Source organism: Dermacentor andersoni, chromosome 7, assembly GCF_023375885.2.
Source record: "Dermacentor andersoni chromosome 7, qqDerAnde1_hic_scaffold, whole genome shotgun sequence".
NCBI classification, from domain to species: Eukaryota; Metazoa; Arthropoda; class Arachnida; order Ixodida; family Ixodidae; genus Dermacentor; species Dermacentor andersoni.
This window is the reverse complement of record NC_092820.1, coordinates 168,225,580-168,246,818: the sequence shown is the minus strand read 5'-3', so window position 1 is coordinate 168,246,818 and position 21,239 is coordinate 168,225,580. Positions and strand designations below refer to the sequence as shown.

Genomic DNA, 21,239 nt, shown 5'->3' with positions numbered 1-21,239 from the left:
GTGCCTTCTGGAAAGTGAGAACAACGGCTGTCCTTAGATGTAATATTTTTCCGGCGGACAATTACAGAAATTATAAAACGAAGAAGGAGGGGAAAAGGGCTCAAAGCACCGACATGACAAAACAGAGGATGACTTATGGTTATACGTGCATACATTACTCTAGCTTGATGAATGACAGAGAGAGCCAGAAAAATGAAACTATAGCTACTAACAGAGATAATGCATTTCCAATTTCCCGATTTGAGCTCTTCGCCGAGAGCAGGCATTTCGTCGCTGTAACGGAGTGGTTTATTCTTGGAGACCTGCCAGTGCTTTAACCAAGCGATACAATTAGACGTGACGTTTATACCTCGCATTCCAGAATCCGAGCGCACTGACACAATCCTAAAGTCGTTTAAATGTACTCATTACTTCAGTTGGTTCGGCCTACTATACCTCAGCGTGACTACAAAGGGTGACACTGTTTTCTGGGGCCTGGTAAATAGTATTTTATTGCTAATGCAACTGACAGATGACTGCTTCTTTTTTCGCAGGTGGTTCGTCTTCCGTAGTCTAATAGCGAGGTGCTTAGAAAGATACCAAAAGTCTCAGAGACAGACAGACAGACAGACAGACAGACAGACAGACAGACAGACAGACAAAGTTTTGGCTCTCGGGTACGGCGTACATTATAATTAGTTTCTTTCCCCTCAGCACGCGAGACATGGACCGGCACGAGGCAAAGAGGCCCCCGGTGGGCGCACACTGCACACACCGCCGCGAGGTCACCAAAGCGACGTAAAATGGTAGCGCACGCGAGGGGGAGAAAGAGAGGGGTTGAGAGGGAGAAGGCTCCCTGACCCCTGGCTCCCCCCTGCGGCAAGGCGAGACCGCGGAGCGGCGCGGCGCAGCAAGCGGCCGGCCGCCCTCGCGCCAGCAGCGGTTGAGTCGGCGACGTTTCGCAAGTGGAGAGCGACGCGCACCGCCGCCGGCACCGAGCGACGACGACGACTGAAGAAACATGCTTTCTCCCGAGAAGGACGACGACGGCGCTTCGCAGGCGCACCACCGCCCGCCGTCGATGCCGATCGGGTGAGTAGACTGCCTCGGACGGCTGCTCGGCAGCCAGGCGAGTACGTATACCTCCTGGAGTTGAGTGTTCGAACTTGCCGAACAGTGTGTCTTCTTTTGCGGGCCGTTCAAACAGTTGAGAAGTACTCAGGCGATCGCGGGATCGACGTGGTTGCGGGCTCGATCGTGTCGCTAGAAGCGCACTGCCTGTACAGTCGACGTCTGAGAAAACGATGAATTTCCGAGCCGCTTGCGACCTTAGCCAGTAAAAAACCGCTCAGCACTGTCGTTCGCATCCCAGTAAACCGCATAGAACGTTGCATTGGCACCCGTCAGAAGTTCTTGGTCGGACCTAAGACATCCACGAGACGTTCTCTTATATCCGTTTTACTAAGAATCAACGTTCCCACAACCGACAAACGGCTGTCTAAGTCACGTTGCAACGATGTTGCCCATATGTAACACTTCAACATTTGAAACATACGATGAATATTTTACATGGGAAAGACATGTCTGATTTACATAACATAGATTTTGTGCTACGACTACCGGTACATGCGTGACTGCCCAGCACATGCAGAGCTTTCGCAGATCATTTGCTATAATGTATATTAATTTAGCGCAAGACGTTTTGTGACAGATCCAATGGGCGAAACGGCCTCACAGCAAGAACAGATACAATCGCGTGCACGCGTACGTACACATGCGAAGCACACGAGGAAGTATAGAGAACTCATTCTTCTAGACCTCCTGCCAGGAACAAGTTGCATATTGAATTAAGGGTAGCTTCAAAAGCAAATTGTTTCAGAAAATACGCGAAGATGCTTACATACTAGCTGCAGGCACGATAGTTTCGAACTATAATTTGAACAAATGAGGAAACGTAATCCTGTCATAGAGAAACTGGAAATGTTCATGTGTGGACTGACTGGAAAATACTTATATGTCAAGTTGTTAAAACGTACATTAGAGGTTGTGATAAAATCTACAGACCGTCGCTTTCTTAACTCAAAGCAACGTATTCTAGACATCCTGAATTTCTCTGGCAAAACCGTACATGCCTGTGACATCTAGCAGACGTCGTTCTTGCACTTATAAATTAGTACCTAATTCGTACATCGCAGGCACTTGGGACTTACTGGGATATGCTAGAAGAGGCTGGAAGTCTGAATAATAGGCTGCGGAAATACTTATCCTTAGATCTTGCGGTCCTTAAGCTTGTTACGGTGATGGTATACGTATCGATGCGAGACTGCTCTCGAAGCTAAATGTTCAGTAGGCTGTTCTCATACGTGGAGGCGTCCGCACAAAGTTTACGGGAAGTCCGCGATGGTCGTAAATCGTGTACTTGAATGTACGCGAATCGAATTGGCGTAGAAGAACTTGTAGCTTGGGCTGCACACACGCAAGAAGATAACTTTGCAAGGGTTTAGTTTTGATCCTTGATGGTACGACATAATTATTTTCTTTAGTGCTCGCTTGTTATGGTTGTATGAGTGTTTTGTTGCGCACAGACATAAAGACGAAATTACCAGAATAACAATATAATCTGCAACAATGGTTAAGCATGCCCAAGAGTGCTAGTACTCCTTCGCTATCCTTATCGAGGTAATAACTGTCTATAATGAATGCTCTGCTTCTACCAATGACCGATTTCTAAACTATCGTTTTCCATGTTACATAATGACTTGCATTGTTGAAGTATATTTATCTTCGTACATGTAATTTTTGTATTTGTTGTTATTTTTACGTGTGACATGGAACATGTTTGAATTACACTTAGTGACTTTGTAAACGTTGCATGTGCAACATTTGTCAATCTTATGTTGCATGTACTTGAACTACCAAGGGGGGCTGGGCCTTTGTCAGTTGTTGGAAAACACATTTAGCCCAATTTCCCTCGGTCAGCAGTGTATACTGTGAACCGAAATAAAACGTTTGTTGTTACAAAAAAAAATTCTCGATGGCTCATTGCGCATGCTTTGCATTTGTTTTGGGTATATGAACCCGTGATCCGGCTTCTTATGAACCATTGTTGAAAGTACCGTCTGTATATGTAACGACTTCTGTCCGTTCTTTCTCAAGTTTCCGCGATATAGCACCGGAAAAGAAAAAAGAAAGACTAAGAAAAAGCTTTTGTATGTGGGTTTTTGTGTGTTTGTCCATGTGTATGCAGTGCGTGCGTGTATGTGAGTGCTATTTTCGGGCTCTTAAGCCTTTACTAAGACGAATTGGCATTGCGTAATGTATAATCCAACCTGTTTATCTAAGATATAGACAACAGATGAAGGCAAATTACACCAAATTAAAATGAAAAGAGTGAAGAGCATCCTTCCAGATGTCAGTCGTATGCCTAACGAGGTTTCCCTAAAGACGACATCAGCCAGCTTGATGTGTAAGCCGAAAGATGTTATCGTTATAGCCGTATGTCGTTATATCCGATATGTACCGTTCTTTGTGTACATATTAAAACGTGCTTTCAGTACATATCGCTATTTTCGTTCCACTGCGGCTCGTTGCTTTTGCGACGCACCTCCTTTCTCAATTTTCTGATTCTGGATGGCACTAGGAAGGGGGGGGGGAGACAGGTTGTACCAGAACAGTCGGCTACGAAAAGACGACAGTGAAGTTTAAAATAACGCGTTTCTGAACGAATGCGGGTTCGGCGCGAGGCCAGCAAGAGGATGTTGTTAGATAGTAAAGATCCAAGATATGGCATATCTGCGCGAGAAGAAAGCAGTAATCTTCTTATTTGTCCACTCGATAACTCAGATGTCATCTGCTATATAGTGAACGTTCCAAAAGGAGACTTCTCGTCTGGTTCTCCTCTTTGGCTGATTAGATGCCGCGGCGTCGATACAGCAGAGGAGATGACCGCGTTTGTTGAAGCGCTTTTGGTTGCTCTGGGTGGGTGCATAACGTTGACGATCCATGATTCTTCCTGTACGAGTTGCGCATATTCTATTTATGTATATGCAGCGTCGCTGTTCTAGAGCGATATCTCTCAGGCTTGTGCATGGTGCGTATCGCCGAGTGCATGTATAGTTACGCGGCACAGAGCGAGCCGAGAAGCCTCTAACTTACGTGAGAATACGTATACTTTGTGTAGTCTTTGCAAGCCGACTATTCCGCTGTCTAATTTACATAATTGTGAAAGCAGGACCATTATATTAGAACCTATGACGTTAAAAAACTTTACAAAGCGCAACGCCACTTATTCACCGCGGCGGGTATTAGAATTGTATCAGTTCCTTGAGTCTTCTCGTAAATTTGCTTGTTTCGCCCATGTTGGTGGCAGGCATGCTGGCAGATTAGGCGCCTGTTCGTGTTATTCTACAAGCGTTGGAAGGTAGTCGAGAAGGAGTGCACACCATATGAACTAACCTGACTTGATCGTTTGGCGTTCCTGCTAGTAACCACACACACAAAAAAAGGAACGCTTATGACAACCGTAATGTGCCGCCGTCCCTTCTTTATGGATCCGTCTTTGTTGATTGGCACGGAAACACGACATTCCTGGGGTAGCGGCAATGACAATTTGCTTTTTTTTTCTTGTCATTGTTGTCAATTGTACACGCCGGCGAAAGGGGACGATTACGTGACAGTATACGTCCGACCCAACCCGAAGAAAATAATTACTTTTGGTCCTAGCTGCTTCGTGCACAGCTTGGCTTTTGTGTGTGAACTCACTGCGCGATGACCGAAGGGGTCAGGTGTGTGGATTCTTCTCTCGCGTAAATGGCTTGTTTTATGCAGTAAAGTTTCCGTATACACAACTAGAACACACACACACACACACACACACACACACACACACACACACACACACACACACATATATATATATATATATATATATATATATATATATATATATATATATATATATCAGAGCGAGTTCCCTTTTTCCTTTACGTCAGATGTAAGGAGGAGGGGTGTGGTAGGGGAACTGTCATCAGGCTCCCAGTAAAAGTATGTAAGAGTAAAACATGGATAGCATGTGGACCAGCTCGTGTGATTACGCATGTTGTCCCGGGAGTGCGATAAGTTCACACTGGCAATGTCTCAGTGTAGTTTCTGTCTAGCACTTCAATAAAGGACAACTGATAAGGCATTGTGTGAGAACCCTGCAGGTGGCCATTTCGAAATAATAGTTTGATCATTACATGGGAAAACGAAGGTCAAAGTATAAGTACTTGAATTTCGCGGCGAAACCCCGCCGCCGGTGCGTCAGCATGACGTCGGGGAATTCCAAAGTATGTTTTCGTATTTGGGCCACGTTGGCTCAGTAACGGTTCCCAAAACTTGCCATGTTTAATATTTGGTTCCTTGAGAACACAATGTAGTCAATCTGTACCGCCAAATCCTTAAGTACACCCTAAAAGATGCTATAGAAAATCCATGACGTCACAGCGACCTGGTGCGGAAACTTCAAGGAGGCGTCGCTACCTGTATTTCGCTTTCGCGCTTTTTCTGGCTTACTAAGCGTCTTGTGGTGGTAAGAGGGGTGTTTTTGGTGTTGTGGAAGGGTAATTTACTGATGCAGCAGAAATCGTCTTTCTCTTTAGCGTCCCTTTAAGCTTGCCTTTAGAAATCCTCATGCATTAATCTTGCCTTTAACATTAATGTAAATCCATCGGTGGTATACTTATATATGATGTCAAGTACATCGTATCGGGTTGAGTCTTCACAGAGAGAGAAAGGTAAAATTTATTTACGAATGGGTACTGCTCCGTCGGCGCTGGTTGAGCGTTGGGTGGTGACAGAAAATGCGTGGGCGCGTTATGCTATACGACAAAGCTTTCTCTTTACAGCCCTGGAACGAACGAGCCAAAGAAAAAAGAAAGAATAGTTTAAGACCGGGTAAACGTGGTCGTGCTTAAACGCCTCATTTATTTTAAGTGTGATAATTGATGGAGTTTCATGGCGCTAGAGCTGCAAGGTCATAGAGCGCCAAAGCAGTTGTAATGTGGCCCCCACCGGTTGAGAGATGCGAGTAGGGCAATTTGTCTGCAAAAAGGAAGGATCGTAAGTAAAAACTATCTGTGATAATAGAGACTTTTAGCGTGTCCGCTATTCCGGCAAACTGGGACGGTTTGGGCGGATTACCGGATGGTCGGGGGCGTAAACGCGAGCGGCCGGAGCGGTGAAGCCGCCTGGTGGTGTAGAGCTCAACCAGACAAATACAGAGCTAAAATTGCAGTAACCTACTTCATTCTGTTTCGCTGCGGGTGCAAATTTCGGCTGTGGCGTGATTGTGTTCACAATTACACCGCTGTCGAAATCTTACGCCCCAGCTAAGAAGAATATAGTAATTGGCTCTGTGTTTAGGTGGTTGAGCTTTGCGCCACCAGCTGGCGCCACCAACTTGGCCGCTCACGTTTACGCCCCCGCTAAATGTCTCTATTACGAGAATGACTATATATATATATATATATATATATATATATATATATATATATATATATATATATATATATATATATATATATATATATATATATACATATATATATATATATATATATATATATATATATATATATATATATATAGAGAGAGAGAGAGAGAGAGAGAGAGAGAGGGAGTATAAATTAGGTGGAAGAGTGAGAGTATAATTATGCGCAGAATTGAATGTCCCTTCGTTGCCATTAGGACATATGAAACGTCAGATTAACTGCATCCTATGCCTCGGTTCACACTTCAAAGCAGAGGTAGACTTTAGGTTAAGGACGGTGTACGAACTGCAAGAATCCGAGATTTGAAGACTGAAGACTGCATACTCGAGAGCAGCACATTGCGGCAGCGAATAAGGAAATCGCGAGCTCGATGAAAGGGAACAAGAACAACGTCGTCTCTCCCCCTCGTTTCGGTTGCGCAATAGATGAAGTAACCATATTTTACATAAGCGCCTTTCTCATTCTCCTTCGTTGTCTGCGTCTGGGTCGGAGCGAAAGTGTTTGAGAATGTCAGCTGTTCACAATCGACTCGTCCCGCTGAGACTCTCTCCTGTTGCACTTAGTAAGTCGAAAGTGCGTACGCGCAACTGGTGCCCCCGAAATCGGTATTGGTCCACCTGCTTACGGTATGCAGGTACATCGTTGTTGCTAGAACGGGGTCGCAATTTCACTTTTTGGGTCCCGAAAGGAGGTCCCGAAAGAGTCCGTAAAACAAAGCGTGCCGAATGCGGGAAGAAGTATTTCAATACTTTATATATATATATATATATATATATATATAAAGGCGTGACTATGGCCAGATGAAAAAGAAGCCACCCCCTCCCCCTCCTTTTTTTCTTTTCTTTTTTGCTGACAAGAGCGAACAGCGCGCGGTTATAGGAGCGTATCACAAGCCGGGCAATAGCTGAAACGAATTTTCGCGCGGCTGTTGATGTGTTAATGTTTTGTGTCGGCAGCGAGGCTGAATTCGCGCGAAGCGGAAGCGTTTTCGGGCTGTCTCTGCCACGCCTGAGGAAATCTAGGCGCTCTCTGCTGCGTTCTCTCGTGGCCTTATAACGTCAGGCGCGGCGCAGTTAAGGCACGTGGGCGGCTGCAGGGGTTAAAAAAGATAAAGAAAGGCCCCGTTGGCACGCACTAGTTGTTACGGTGAAATTAGTGTCTGTGGTGTATACACACTAATTACGGCCGCCTGCAACTTCCGGTGTTGAAGAGACTGCCAGCAGAACTGACCTTCGCTGCATAGCCATCTTGTATTTATGGTACATTCGCGAATACTTCGTTTCCTAGCAAAAGTTTGTTTGGACAGTATATCAACGTATTTGCTGCGAAGTCTATGGTTTATTTATTAGCAGCTTGTGGCTTTATCTCACGTTTATTTGTCGTCTAGTGTCTGTAGACTGTTTGCGAACATCCCACTGGAATCAACAGACCAAAGGAAAACTTGCGGACGACTTTAGTTTGTATCAAATTATAGTATATAAAGACATTAATATATATACGTAATATACTATATTATATGGCCACAAGGACACGCCTATATACTTAACGGCAAAGCGGACTACGAAAAGTATGTAGGCAATCACCACTTAAATTTGTTTATTCAACGTTTTCGCCCTTATAGGCTATGATGCCAGACTGGAAGCAGGCATGCTCCTTCGTTCGAGGCTGAGCGATGCTATGACCCTCAGGGACACGTGACTCAGGTAGGTTTCAAATGATTGAGCTTCCGAGTGTGAAGTACAGTGTATATACTTTCCCTCGTCTGTCACTGTTCTGGACCATCTACTCTCATTTTCATTTATATACTCGTAGCTTTGCTCCACAGTAGACGACTATAACTTCTTGCAGTTCAGAGTTCACGGATTTATCCATTTTCCGATGCCAATCTTCGGAATTTCCAATCGCAATTTCGAAAAGCATTTTCCAACCATTTAGGTCGACACGTATATTTCCTCTTGTATGAAATACCCGACTCTCCGCCAATTACGCACTTTGCCGTTTTGGGGCTACTGTTAATCTAGTACTTCTAGAACTACCGCCACCACCACCGCTAACCTTAGTTTACTACTACTACTACTACTACTACTACTACTACTACTACTACTACTACTACTACAATTAATGGAACAAGAACGCACGTCGGTCCGCGGGCCTTCTGAATCACGCACATGATTGATGCACAGTAGACAAGTGCGTCTTCGACCGAAATCCCTGACATCGTACTGGCCGCTGTTCCTTTATATAGCTGAATCATTACAGGGACACTCAACACTGGCGTATACCGCGGCGAAGTGTTTCGGCGCCAAATTCAAAGGAAGCGAAGTCTTGCCTTCAGTTTCTCCAGTAAACATACCTTTTCGCTCCAACTTCATGCAAATACATATACTCTTTAAGCTCGAGATGTTGCCGTCTGTATGCGATGCCACTAGGCGTCTTCCGTGGTAACACTGCACCGGGCTCTGCTCAAGCAGCAGCAGTGCTCGTCGTCGTGGGTCAGGCGCCTCTCCATAGGTGTGTGCGGCCTTGACCCGAGCAGACGGCAGCGTGCGTCGCGGTTCGTCTGCTTCTTCTTCTGCTGTTTTGTGTTCTTCACTCGGCTCGTGCGAATCCAAAGCGCGCTCGGCGACTAACCACCGGCTCCCGGGCGAGAAACAGAAAGAGCAGAAGGAAGAAGAACCATCGAGAGAGCGTGCTCAGCCTGCCTTCCCGGACTCACTGATAGGCCGTCGCATTTCGCGTTCTCTTTGCTTGTGGTGCCCGGTCTTCTGCGATCGAAATCTGGTGCACTCTCTGCTGGACTGTTTACACCCTGTTGTCTCTAGAAGCGTGCACTGTTGTTGAAACGTGAGGGTAGCGCCGGAATATGAAACATATTCGATCAAGAAACATATTCGAGATCAAGAGACACATTCGAGAATGTTTTTTTTTCTTTTACCACGAAAGCGTTAAGGGCCCCGTGTCGCAGGGGAAAAAAAGATGAGAGGATAGAGGGGGAAAGGGAGAGTAGGTTTCAGGCAGCAGACGTCAGCATCATCCAGGGGCGATGGCCGGCGCTCGGGCAGAGGCCGTGCGAGGCCGAAGTCTATTGGCGATCTAGGAGCCCGTTTGTGTACACATATTCAAGCAGGCTTGCCAGTGCTGGGAGGTGGTAGCGGGCCGGGAAGAGCAGGTGTGTCTCTGAGGTAGCCGGGAGTCCATACCGTCGGTAGGTGGCAGTGACTGGAGCGCGCTCCTGGGCTAATGCAGGACAGGTGCAGAGTAGGTACTCGAGGGTCTCGGCGTCACCGCACCTTCTGCAGGCCGGCGAGGCGATGCGTCCCTTGGCATGGAGCCTAGCTGCCGTCCACACGGAGCCCGTGCGCAGACGAAGGAGTGTGGAACGGTCCCGTCGCGAGAGGCCGTTCTCAGGGAGGAGTTTTGGGGCGCGGTTGGTAGCTACCCTCTCCCAAATCACGAAGAAGAAGAAGAAGAAGTGTCGCAAAAATACCGTCGTCGGCCTCTGCGTCCAGCGTCGACCGTCGTTCGGCAAAAATGATTTCGAACCGCGCATACCCAACCACGCAGGCCCTCCATGTAGAACAAGGAAGTTACTGAACTTATTGAATTTCTGAAGGTGAAATACATAAGAAAAATTTTAAAGTACGACTTACACACAACCTACAGACATGATAGCATCGGATTGTAATTTGAATATACGAGAAAACGTAATTCTGTTACGCGGAAACTCAAAACACAAATCCCCTTTCCAGCGTTTCTACCATTCATAGAGCGGCCATGGCCTCCGAGATTTGCGCGCGCCGGTGCGCACGAATCTCTAAGGCCATAAAGCCGCACGCCCGGTTCCTTGCAATACCTCCGATGGCGCTTGCCTCCTCCGCATCGCGACCCGCGCAAGAGGCTGACTTTCTACCAGAAAGCTCGCCTTGTGCATAGCGTTCGCCGCCAGCGTTTCCCGGTAAACATTACGGTTGCATAAGCTGCAGTTGCCGGGAAACGTGATAAGCAGTCAGGGATCTTTGAATGCTACCGCATCCTCCCAATATTTTTTTCTGACCTTGCGAATTTGGAGGTTCGGCTTAAAATCGAGGCTGGCCTTATATATCAATTCGAGTGAAGGCGGCACTACTACTACTACTACCACTACTACTACTACTACTACTACTACTACTACTACAATCTTTTAGGAGCTACCTGATTCTTGTTTTCGGAAAAGCGCGTAAGGATATTGTGCGACACTTCTAACTATCTCTCACTGCCGAGATGGATGGATGGATGTTATGAGCGTCCCCTTTGGAACGGGGCAGTGAGTTGCGTCACCAAGCTATGCGCCACCAAGCCACCAATGAGATAAGCTAAAAACCCTTAAACTTTGTGAAGTAGCGCCACGCTTTGAGGAATGCCGCCTCCTCCTCGCGCGCTCTGGTCGGGGCCGACGCCGCGTCGCTATTGGCCTTATAGCATCACGTGGGCCCTCGCGCCGTGCTTCAGCGCCATTTTCGCTCGAGAAGCGTCTACGGAGTGGCGAGGAGCGCATGTGCTCCGTTGCTACGCTCGAGCGGTGTAGGCGGTGCCACGACCGAGGAGGGAGCGTAAAAGAGAGGAGAAACAAGGAGAAGTGAAGGCAGAGGAGGAGAGTGTCGATACTTAACGAAGTTTAAGGGGCTTTAATATAAGCACCTCAACAGCGCCGCGCTGCGGTCAAGAAGGACAGTGAATAGGGAGCGAGTGTAGATGGGATCGCAGGGAGTTCAAGTCGTCGTAGTTTGACGCTTCACGAGCGTGTGCAGATGATCAGAGCCGTGGGGCGAGTTGAACGGAGTCAACAAACTCAAACAGGCTCCGAAGACTGCATTCACGTTTACGTCAAGAGCCCGGAAAAGAAGAAGTCCCAATTTGCGTCCCTCCGCTTAAGGAAAACTGCGTTAACGTAGTCGACGGAGCGTCGAGACGCACCGGTCTGGCACCGGCGACACACGGCGGGCAGAGATCTCGGCAACCGGGCCGACTTCGATCGCGCCGGAATTTTCGCGAAAGTGAAAACTGCGGCGCACGTAGCACTAGGCCATTGAGCAATCCCGTGCCGAGGAGCCACTCCGCTCTCGATTCTGCCCTTTTTCGTGCGCGTGCTTCGAGATGCTGTGAGGAGGAGGGTTGACATTCCTCGAACGGACAGCAACGTACAGGACAGACGTGACCGGAATTCGGCGCAGAAAGACGCCGCTGCATGGCGCCGCGCGCGCACTGCGCACCTCGCCTGAACGTCCACAGAAGCCACCAGCTCGCGTTAACCAATCATAGCCAGTGCTTCTTGCTCTTTTTTTTCTCCTGCACACTGATTGCCGAGAGAGTCTGGCGCTATAGTAGACACCTGTGTGAGCCGCCACTACTTGACTGCCGCTCGGGAATTGTACGTTTGTGTGAGTATTGTCTTCATATGCACGGTAATTGTTAAAATTCTGAGTTTTTACGTGCCCAAACCACGACCTGATTGGGAGGTACGCCGCAGTGGAGGACTCCAGAAATTTTGACCAGCGGCGGTTCTTTAAAACGCGCCTAAACCTACACGGATGTATTCGCATGTCGCCCTCATCCAAATGCACCCGCCGTGGCCGGGATTCGATCCCGCGACCTCGTGCTTAGCAGCTCAACACCACAGCCACTAAGCAAGGATGACGGTAACTGTTATGACCGGGACTCGCGCGGATTGTCCAGATCCCGGATCGTCGCCGTATCGGCGTGTTTCTTATACACGTTCGATGAACATATACGTATTGGACAAACACCACGCACTGTTGGTGAGTAATTTACCTCCCTGCCTTTCTATGCATTATTTGATGTGCATCGAAAGCGATTAATCACCCCAGAGCTCTTGGCAACTAAGTGCGGCTAATTAAGTGTTGTCATTGTTTCGCACTCGTGGCAAATATTGTTTTAGGTTTCCTCATTCGTGTTTGACCTTAGTGTTGATTGACTGACTGATTGATTGACGCTGCTATACATATAAGAACTGCGTAATGGGCTATAAGAGACGCCGTTGTAGTTGACATTTGATTGATTGATTGATTGATTGATTGATTGATTGATTGATTGATTGATTGATTGATTGATTGATTGATTGATTGATTGATTGATTGATTGATTGATTGATTGATTGATTGATGCTATACTATCAGTGCTGCCTAATGGGCTGTGAGAGAAGTTGTAGAAGACTCGGGATATTAATTTTCACTGGCTTAAGCTCTTCATTGTGAACCCATACATAGAAGTACGCAAACGCTTTTGTATTCTTCTACGGAACGTGGCCATTATATAATGGCCGACCCATGACCACGCGCTCAGGTCGTAATTTTTGCTCTATATTATAGGGATGACTCCTTGGAATAGCCGGCCCTATATAGGGCGCCTATTTGACTATTTGCTTAATTCGTCTAGACTTTGACTTTCTTTCTTTCTAAGGATGACTTTGTGGTGTGTGATAGCGTTAGTATTCTTGAAGCTATCTTGTCATCAAAATTTTGTTACATGGCAGTTATTAGCTCTTGAGTCCTGTAGATTCAAGTTTTGTGGAACTTTTTCAGGGAGGAAAAGACTACTTAGAGTATAAAAAATATTAGCGGCACAAATATACTAACAACAGTTGCTATTTCGCATGCACTTGCGATTTCGAATAAGGTGTATCAGTTGGAAATGTTAAACATTAAGTCGATGTAAGAAAAACATCGGTGTCAGTACGTCACCAGTATCCTGCGTTTGTTATGAAACGAACGGTCTTCACAGCGCTCGTACAAACCATTGCAAATACTCGCCCTATAAACGTCTGGTGGTGCCACGTTACTGTTCAAGTTTTGTAAGGCCTGCTTCCAACATTTCAAAGTGTTTTTGAAATATATGTATCGACTTTGTTGCGCTCCATGTTGATGCAGAAGCCTTGAGCTTTGTGCCTCCGCGCTCGCAAACACAGTTGCCAAGAGTCGTCGTCGAGGGAAGTTCGCCCGAAGCAGCCACACGCGTAACGGAAATGCGCGAGCCTATAGTTGGCTGGCGCGTCCGCGGCAGTTATGTTTCGGTTGAATAGCGGTGCGCGAGGCCGCATTTTTGCGTTATCGCGTCGGTCATAGTTTGGTTTTCAGTTTAAAATTAAATTAAATTATGGGATTTTACGTGCCAAAACCACTTTCTGATTATGAGGCAGGCCGTAGTGGAGGACTCCGGGAATTTTTGACCACCTGGGGTTCTTTAACGTGCACCTAAATCTAAGTACACGGGTGCTTTCGCATTTCGCCCCCATCGAAATGCGGCCGCCGTGGCCGGGATTCGATCCCGCGAACTCGTGCTCAGCAACCCAACACCATAGCCACTGAGCAACCACGGCGGGTGGTTTTCAGTTTCTACCAAGACCACGATGGCCTAAGCTGGCACATATTCACTCACGGGTGCACTGGTGCACAACTCGCTCGACACTCACTTCACACCAGGCGCGATATATGTATAGAACGTTAGCGAGCGACGAATAGACGAGAGTGGACGTGTGTGTATTGACAGGATTTGAGTGCCGGTTAACGTTATAGTACACAAATGAATGTCAGTGACGGCGACATTGAGTGGATGTATCAACTTGAGTGACTGTCCATCGGCGAAAGTGAGTGGACGTCAGTATGTGTGTGAGTGACGTCAAGTGCGAGTGCAAGTAAGTATATGAGGGAATACACACGCACACACGTTGGTGAATTTATGATTACTGAGTCCGAGTGAGTATCCGCTTATTATACCTGCCTATGCCGAGTTGGAAGAAAAATCGGAGAAATTCCGCCAAGACAACACTGTAGACATATATTTCACCACGGGGCGGCGTTCCCTCAGCGGGGCCGTGTAGCGCGATGTCCTTGCATGCGCGTCACGTTACGCACGCGACGTGACAACGGTGGCGCTGGCAGCCGACCACGCGGTTGGTTGCGTAAGAAATTTCGCCGTCTGCGGTGGGAGAGCTTCGGCGGAACCAGTTCTCTCGAATGTCAGACCGGGAGGTCGTTCTGCGCCCGCCCGCCTCTGTGTGCCCGCACGTACTCACGTGGGGCCTTCCCCGATCAGTGACGTCACTGGCGTTGCTCGTGCCGAGGGTAATGCACACAAACCTTTCTGTTATCGTTTATTGGTCCCGCGTGGCCAAAAGGAGGAGGGTGGTGCCGAGAACTTTGGCCTTGCTTCGTTCACGTGGTCCGGTTCGGTAGGCTTTCTGTTGGCTAGCAACAATGACCTCGGTTTAGTAGTAGACGTATATTTAGCGGATACCTGTTCGCGCCGTAATGCATCCTGCCGTATAGGGCAGTTCCTTCATACAGCAGAAAGGAAAAGCATAAAGCCCTAGCACTTTGTCTTTGGAAAGGCTTACGAAGTATTATTCGACATGCAATGAAATGACACTTCTTCGTATAACATACCAAACATTTCACATGTTTCCGCATGTATTGTGTGTGCGTGTGTGTGCGCGTGTGTGCGTGCGTTACTCGCCTTTGACTTCTTCAAGCTGCTTTCATTGCCACAAGCCCGTGCCAAGTTTCTTTCCGTGTAATATACAAGACTCACGTAATGTAGTCTAGTCAGGTATACAACGCATCACCATAAACGTATTCGCAAAACCAACTAACTTATTTACTTTCTCGTGCTTTGGTTTGGTAAACCGTGTTGACACTTAATTACTCAGCATCTTGAGAAGCACACTTCTCAGTTCAACGAACAATTAACCCCGTTTAACAACAGTTTGGCAACGCCACAAAGACCAAGGCACTGCAAGCAAAGGAGACAATATTCTGTATAATGAATTGTTGTCGGGCTAGTGTCGATAAGCGAAAGAGAAAAGTTCGCGGTCATTTTTTTGTTTTTTTAAGGAACGCATGGAACGTGGCAAGTATTCAAATTGCTGTGTTATTTTCCTTAAGTTGTTCCTTCGTCTGTGTCGTTTGCACACGAACAACGTCGTCCACTGTCTGAACAATTCAGTAATTTACTTATACAATTCTAGAGTGGTTAATATTCTTGCTGCACTGGCATATACTATAACCAGGATCCAGTGGAACCCCAGTTACGGCCATGCAACGACCTTCCAGAGTTACGCCACGTTACAGAAAAGTTCACAGGGAAATTGTTGCATTAGACGCGGTTAATAAGGGTATAAATCAAAGCTGTTACAGCCCTTCGTCGTTACTGTGATACGCGGTATTCACGTTCAGCCTAACCGAGATTATTCAGGTTCAGCCCAACCGAAACTATCGTAACCGCGTAAATGCACTTCGTGAGGCTTTTGCAACTTATTTCGCTACGCTTTTGCTTTATATTGTCGGTTTAACACGAAAATGAAACTGCCAATCGACGCACGCGAAAGCCTTCCGAGACACAAACTCTCTCGCGGACCTGTCCGACGCGGGCGTATAGTTGCGTAATGCCTTATTGAAGACCGCCTCGCTGCCGCGAGCTCAACGACCAAAGCGATGGTACCACAAGCACACATACGCAACACACACCGCGCAGCCGTGGAGGGGGGGGGGGGGGGAGTTCTCAGGCACCAAAAGCTGCAGTATACACGCTCCCTCCATGCACGTAGGTACGTACACCTACACGGAACGCGCGCAAGCTTCACCGCGCGGCCTCGACACTGAGCTGTCACGCAGTGGTACGGCGGTCGAAGCCGGCTTGCGGGATGCAACTAATGAATGATGGCGCGCGCAGAACCACCCCGTCCCGGGGCGTCGATTCTCATTGGCCGCGATGTTTCACTTGCGGGCAGTGCGCGGTTGTTGCGGAGGGGTAGGAGGAGGACGGGTTTCTTTCTTTCTTTCTTTCTTTCTTTCTTTCTTTCTTTCTTTCTTATCGTTCTTCTTTGTAACATTTTCGATTCGCCCTTCGTTCTTGGCTCGCGGGCTTCACCGGGCGCAGCCGATAAGCGTGCACAGCCCAAGTCGGTCAAGGGTAGAGGAAGCTCTCGCGAATGTGTGTTGCCGGTGTTCCTCGCTGGGCGTTCGTGGGATTCCGGCCAATATAAATGAGAATGAAAGCAAGAAAAAAATAAAGAACTTTCTCAGATTCTCCCCCTTCCTGTTAGGGTAGAAACGTTCATTCACGTACTTATATTGTGTTTGCGCTCCGCGGTTAGAACTACGCAGCACTGTGCCTCAACCAAAGTACGAGTGTGACAGAAAATCTAAGGCCGAGTGCTTCGCCGCATACCTTTAAAGCTTTCAGACAGTCCAGAAGGCCGACACGAAGTCTCGGCATGCAGCCTCCAACTGGTGGGCGAAAAAAATAAAAATAAATAAATAAAATAAACTAAAGAAAAACCAAAAGAACCTGTGTGCGTGCGTGGACAGCTTACATTTATGCAGGACGTTGAACTGGAGGAAACGACAGAACGACGCCTCACAAAAGAAAAAGTAACAGAGAAAGAAAGCAAAGCTAGTAAGACGACCTAACATTTGAATATTTATACATTCTTAGCTATGCACTCTTTTTTAAGATATACATCTATACGTCTCTCTCTCTCTCTCTCTATTCCGTTTCATATCTTACAAAAAGAAAAGTCTGCTGTCAGTCGCATCATTCCACCGGTCCATTCCTGGCTGGCAACTTAAGGAGCGAGAACGTTTACATTTCCTTTATCTTTCACGACTTTCCAGCTTAGACAGTTGCATGAGTGCCCCTATAAGATGCAACACCAGAGCAGACCGAGGAAGCGCATTAGGCGCGGCACTATTTTCTGCCGCGCACTTGCCTCAGCGCATCCCGCGGCTTCCATAATGCTGCACGGATTTCTTTAGCGGGGCAGACTGCAGCGGTTTCTCCCTCTTCTGGCAGCGGCGTTCGATCGCTGGCAAATCCTTTGATTAGCTTTCTGCGCTCGGCTGTATAAAAGAGCAAGACGGACGCGATATAGGCACAAAACTACGCGCTGCATGCGCTAGGATCCGCTTAGCCTCCATAGGTGAGCTCACCCGCCAGGTGACGTCAACAAGTGCACTTACGCACTGCGTCGATCGCGCGCAGTGAACCCTGTGCATTACATAATGAGAGAAATAAAAGTGAGAATGGTCCTAAGCTCGGCGCATGCTGTTGTTGCCTATTTCCGCATGATTTCCTATTTCCGTGCGGAAATAGGAAATCGTGTGATTATCACTAGTTAATTAACTTTTCAATAGCCAACATTTGCTAAATTACTTTTTAGTAAAGTTGCTGATTCTACCAGGAAGGCTTCTTTATGCACCGTGGAACAAAATTACGCAAAAACCCGCATTTCCTGACACATTTTCAGGATGAATACCGCAGGCCACCGGCGGTTTAAATTCTGCACTTCCAGCATCGTAGCTGCAGTAGTGAAGAGAATGCTGTTTAATGAAGTTAAGTTGATTAAACAGTTGTGTACTGATAATCGCACAACTTCTGATGTCTGCCGACACGAATATTTTGCCACGTCGCTGAAAAAAATAACCGCGCTTCATCTCCATACGTGATAGAATTTACGAGTATGAGCAAATTCGCCTAAACTTGGCTCACTGTTTCATTCAAGCCATTTCCACCGGGAAAATAATATTTCGATCGCTGTAGCTGCCTTGGAGATGTATACGTTCGCTGCTAGGGATAAAATAATGACAGATACTTTTCACTCTGCAGCAGCTATACGGCTTGGGGAATAAAACATTCCCTCCAGTCTTCGCTTTCATTGCTATCTAAATTTGCGCCTGAACACTATGCGCTCTGCCCTGTATGTGGTCTGCAATGGATGCTCACCGTATGTCGTGGCTGTATCCAGGACAGGCGCCCCAGCCACTCTGCACTTCAGCAGCAGACGGAATGGACATGTCCACTGTAGGTGGCGGACACTTACATAATCATCCCCCTCACCCCAGATGTCCAGGTGCGGACAGACCAAACTCGTATAACCGTGTGCGTTTGCTTGTACGCAATCAGAAGCGGCCTATCCATTCACTGCATGAAACTAACCTGCGCGATTTCATCTAATCGTTCATGCAAATGCGCCGTGTGGCAATGACGACCGGAAAAAAAAAAGAAAGAGAGAGAGAAAAAAAAAGTAGGATTCCGAGCACAATAATCTCCTGAAATATAGATCACAAGAGACAGCCGTACGTTTCAGTGATTGCTGCATAGTTCGTGCAGCTTCGCGTATGCATGATCGTCTGAAGGAATATTGGCCCCGGATGAAAACGCCGTTGGGTATCGCCCAACATTCCTCCGGGGCAACGGTGCGCACGGCGACGTTTGCTCGATGTGTGTTCCTTTTTTGCTCTCCAGTGGAAAACTATACTCTAGTCGAGGAAGTACAACAGCGCAGTGACCTGCGTTCTTACTCTAACAACTTCAATAAGATTTAGCGCTTCGGCTGCTTTGTCTTCTCTCAAGCTTCGCAGCAAGGCAAAGTCACCTATAATTATAGGTAGCACAAGGCCTGTAGATGTTTTTATGACGTCACGCTACTAGGGCCAACTCCCATAGAACCCTTATGGGACTGCTGCAGAGGTGGTCGCGGTTATTTCTGACGTCGCCGCTTTCGTCACGCCGGGATTAGCAATAGAAATTTCAGTCCATGACTTCGTAAAGCTGATTGCACAGGCCTTGTGATACCTAGGTGGGCTTCTTACGGTCTGCATAGGTCGGTCGTCTGCTATGCTGGGACTTGTGGTGCGGCCTGACGCAGCGTAACAGACGACAGAGCGAGCTGGAGCCAGCGCCCGAACGGCACGATGTTATGCTCGCAGGTGGACCACCTTTGCGCCATGACATCAGGGCACATACGCCTCTTGGGAAATTAAACCTAAACCGGTTCGTAAAAAAGCTTATTACAGTAAATAAGCTATATTGTATTTCTTTTTCTAGGGTTTCGAGGTCCAGGACTTTCAATAGCATACAAAGTTAGCAGTATAAAATGTAATTCAGTGCTTCGTCGCGTTATTTCTAGCTTATCAAACCTTCTTTCACAGTAAGAGTTGCTTCTGTCTCTCATCTTTTTGTATTTTCGAGAGGTAATTTACTAACACAGCTAAACGTATTTCTATGTAGTGTTCAACTTGATATTAAAAAGAAACTAAATGTAGCAAGGTACGCAGCCAAGCAAGTCGATTGACATTCATTTTAATTGCAGCACTAAATGTACGCAAGCGAGACAGAAGCACACAGGACAGGCACTGACTAAACTTTAAGTGGTCATTTAAAGTGGACAGTAGAGCTACATCGGTAGATGACCTCTCTGGCATTATTGCAAGCGAAGTATTCGTAAGCCGTGAAGGACGCGATAACAAAAGATTATTGGCGACGCCATCCTGAAATATCCGCACCAACTCCCTCTGGCGTCATATATTTTCGCAGTGTCTGCATGTCTCTAATTAATTGTTACTCAATAAAAACGGCCTGGGAGACATAACCTTGAAACTGTTTCGGACCGTTTTTGCACCACAAGAGCTTCTGCCCAGTGTGCCACCCCCTGACTACGGCACTGCCTGGTAGTTTCTACCAGAAAACGAAAAAGCGAAGCCTCCGTGTTCGGAAATTGAGCTTCCTAAGAAACTCACGGAACGCTAGATTCCGCAAATAGTCAGCCTGTTTCTAAATGGGCCACGAACTTCGATCTTCCGGTGAATGCCACGCTAGCGACCAACGCGTCTTGGCAGACGAGCATTTTAAAATGGCTCCACAAATGGTCCACAAGAAGCTCCGGATGTCTCCGCAATGAAAATCGTCTGCGCGAGGCAGAGCAGACGACCAATTACGAGCCAAAGTATACTGGCCTTCCAAAGGCGAAGTGAACGCCGTGGAAAGAGCACCGACAAGCGCAAACTCACCGAGCGTTCCCATACGCGTATGTATGTATACGTACGTACAGTACATATAATTGCTCGGCACGTGCGAGAGTTGGCCGATGCGTTGGCCCGATCGAGATGTGCCTTTCACACTCGCTACTGCGCTCGCTCGTTCACCACTCTCACCATCGAGCAGCGAAGGCGCTTAGCTCGAACCGGTTCAGTGTTTTTATTTCGCGACGGCAGTGCCGGTTGCATCCTTCTGCGCGTAGCTACATCCGACGGCGATACGGGTCGGCCGCGACCTTGTGCAGCGGCGGTGTGCAGTGCCTGCGCAGGGAGAAGCGGCGCAGGTTACGAGCAAGTGCCGCCGGATATAGAGCGACAGGCTTTGGGACAAAAAGAAAACAAAAAAGACCGGCCGCTGGTCAGGCGGGAGTATAGTAAGTAGCGAATCAGCTCACGGTGCTTCGTGTGTATATATGTGCCAGTGGCGCAGAGGCGCACCTTGCGCGGTAGACGGGGAGGAAAAGAACGGAAAAGTTCCATGTAGAGCGCGCGCAAGATTTCCAAATGCGAATCGAAGAGCTCACTTTTGCAAAAACGAATCGTAAAGCTGATTGTGTTAATGGCCGATCGTAAGGTACTGTAATCAAAGTGCAACATCTTCGAGAACAGTTGACAAGTCAGTCAACAAGCAGCGATCAACGAGAAAATCGTACCCACGCCCAGAATATGTACCCACGCCCAGTTCTGATTGATCATTTAATGGCACCACCGAGAACGATTACCTACTCGAGGCATGCCCGGCTTAGAAAACTAAATGCGTAGCCTCATTTAAAACCATTCCAGAAAAAAGAAAGAAAGAAAAGAAAGTTGCTCTTCGCTGAAGCGCTGTGCGGCTTTACGGCATTGCGCTGAATATTGCTGT

General features: G+C 47.4%; 1 protein-coding gene across 3 annotated transcripts in view; it reads left to right on the top strand.

Moving 5' to 3' along the window:
- The first annotated feature begins 880 nt into the window (after positions 1 to 880).
- The window catches only part of LOC126533042 (beta-1,3-galactosyltransferase 1-like), a 29,176-nt gene continuing 8,817 nt past the window's right edge, over positions 881 to 21,239 (top strand). The window contains exons 1-2 of one of the 3 annotated variants that reach the window (XM_072289394.1): positions 881 to 1,071; positions 8,131 to 8,212. The gene's annotated coding sequence lies outside the window, so the exon portion shown is untranslated. Of the gene's footprint in view, positions 1,072 to 8,130; positions 8,213 to 20,594; positions 20,752 to 21,239 lie in introns of those variants that run through there. The other 2 variants (XM_072289395.1, XM_055071609.2) reach the window with 2 other exon arrangements.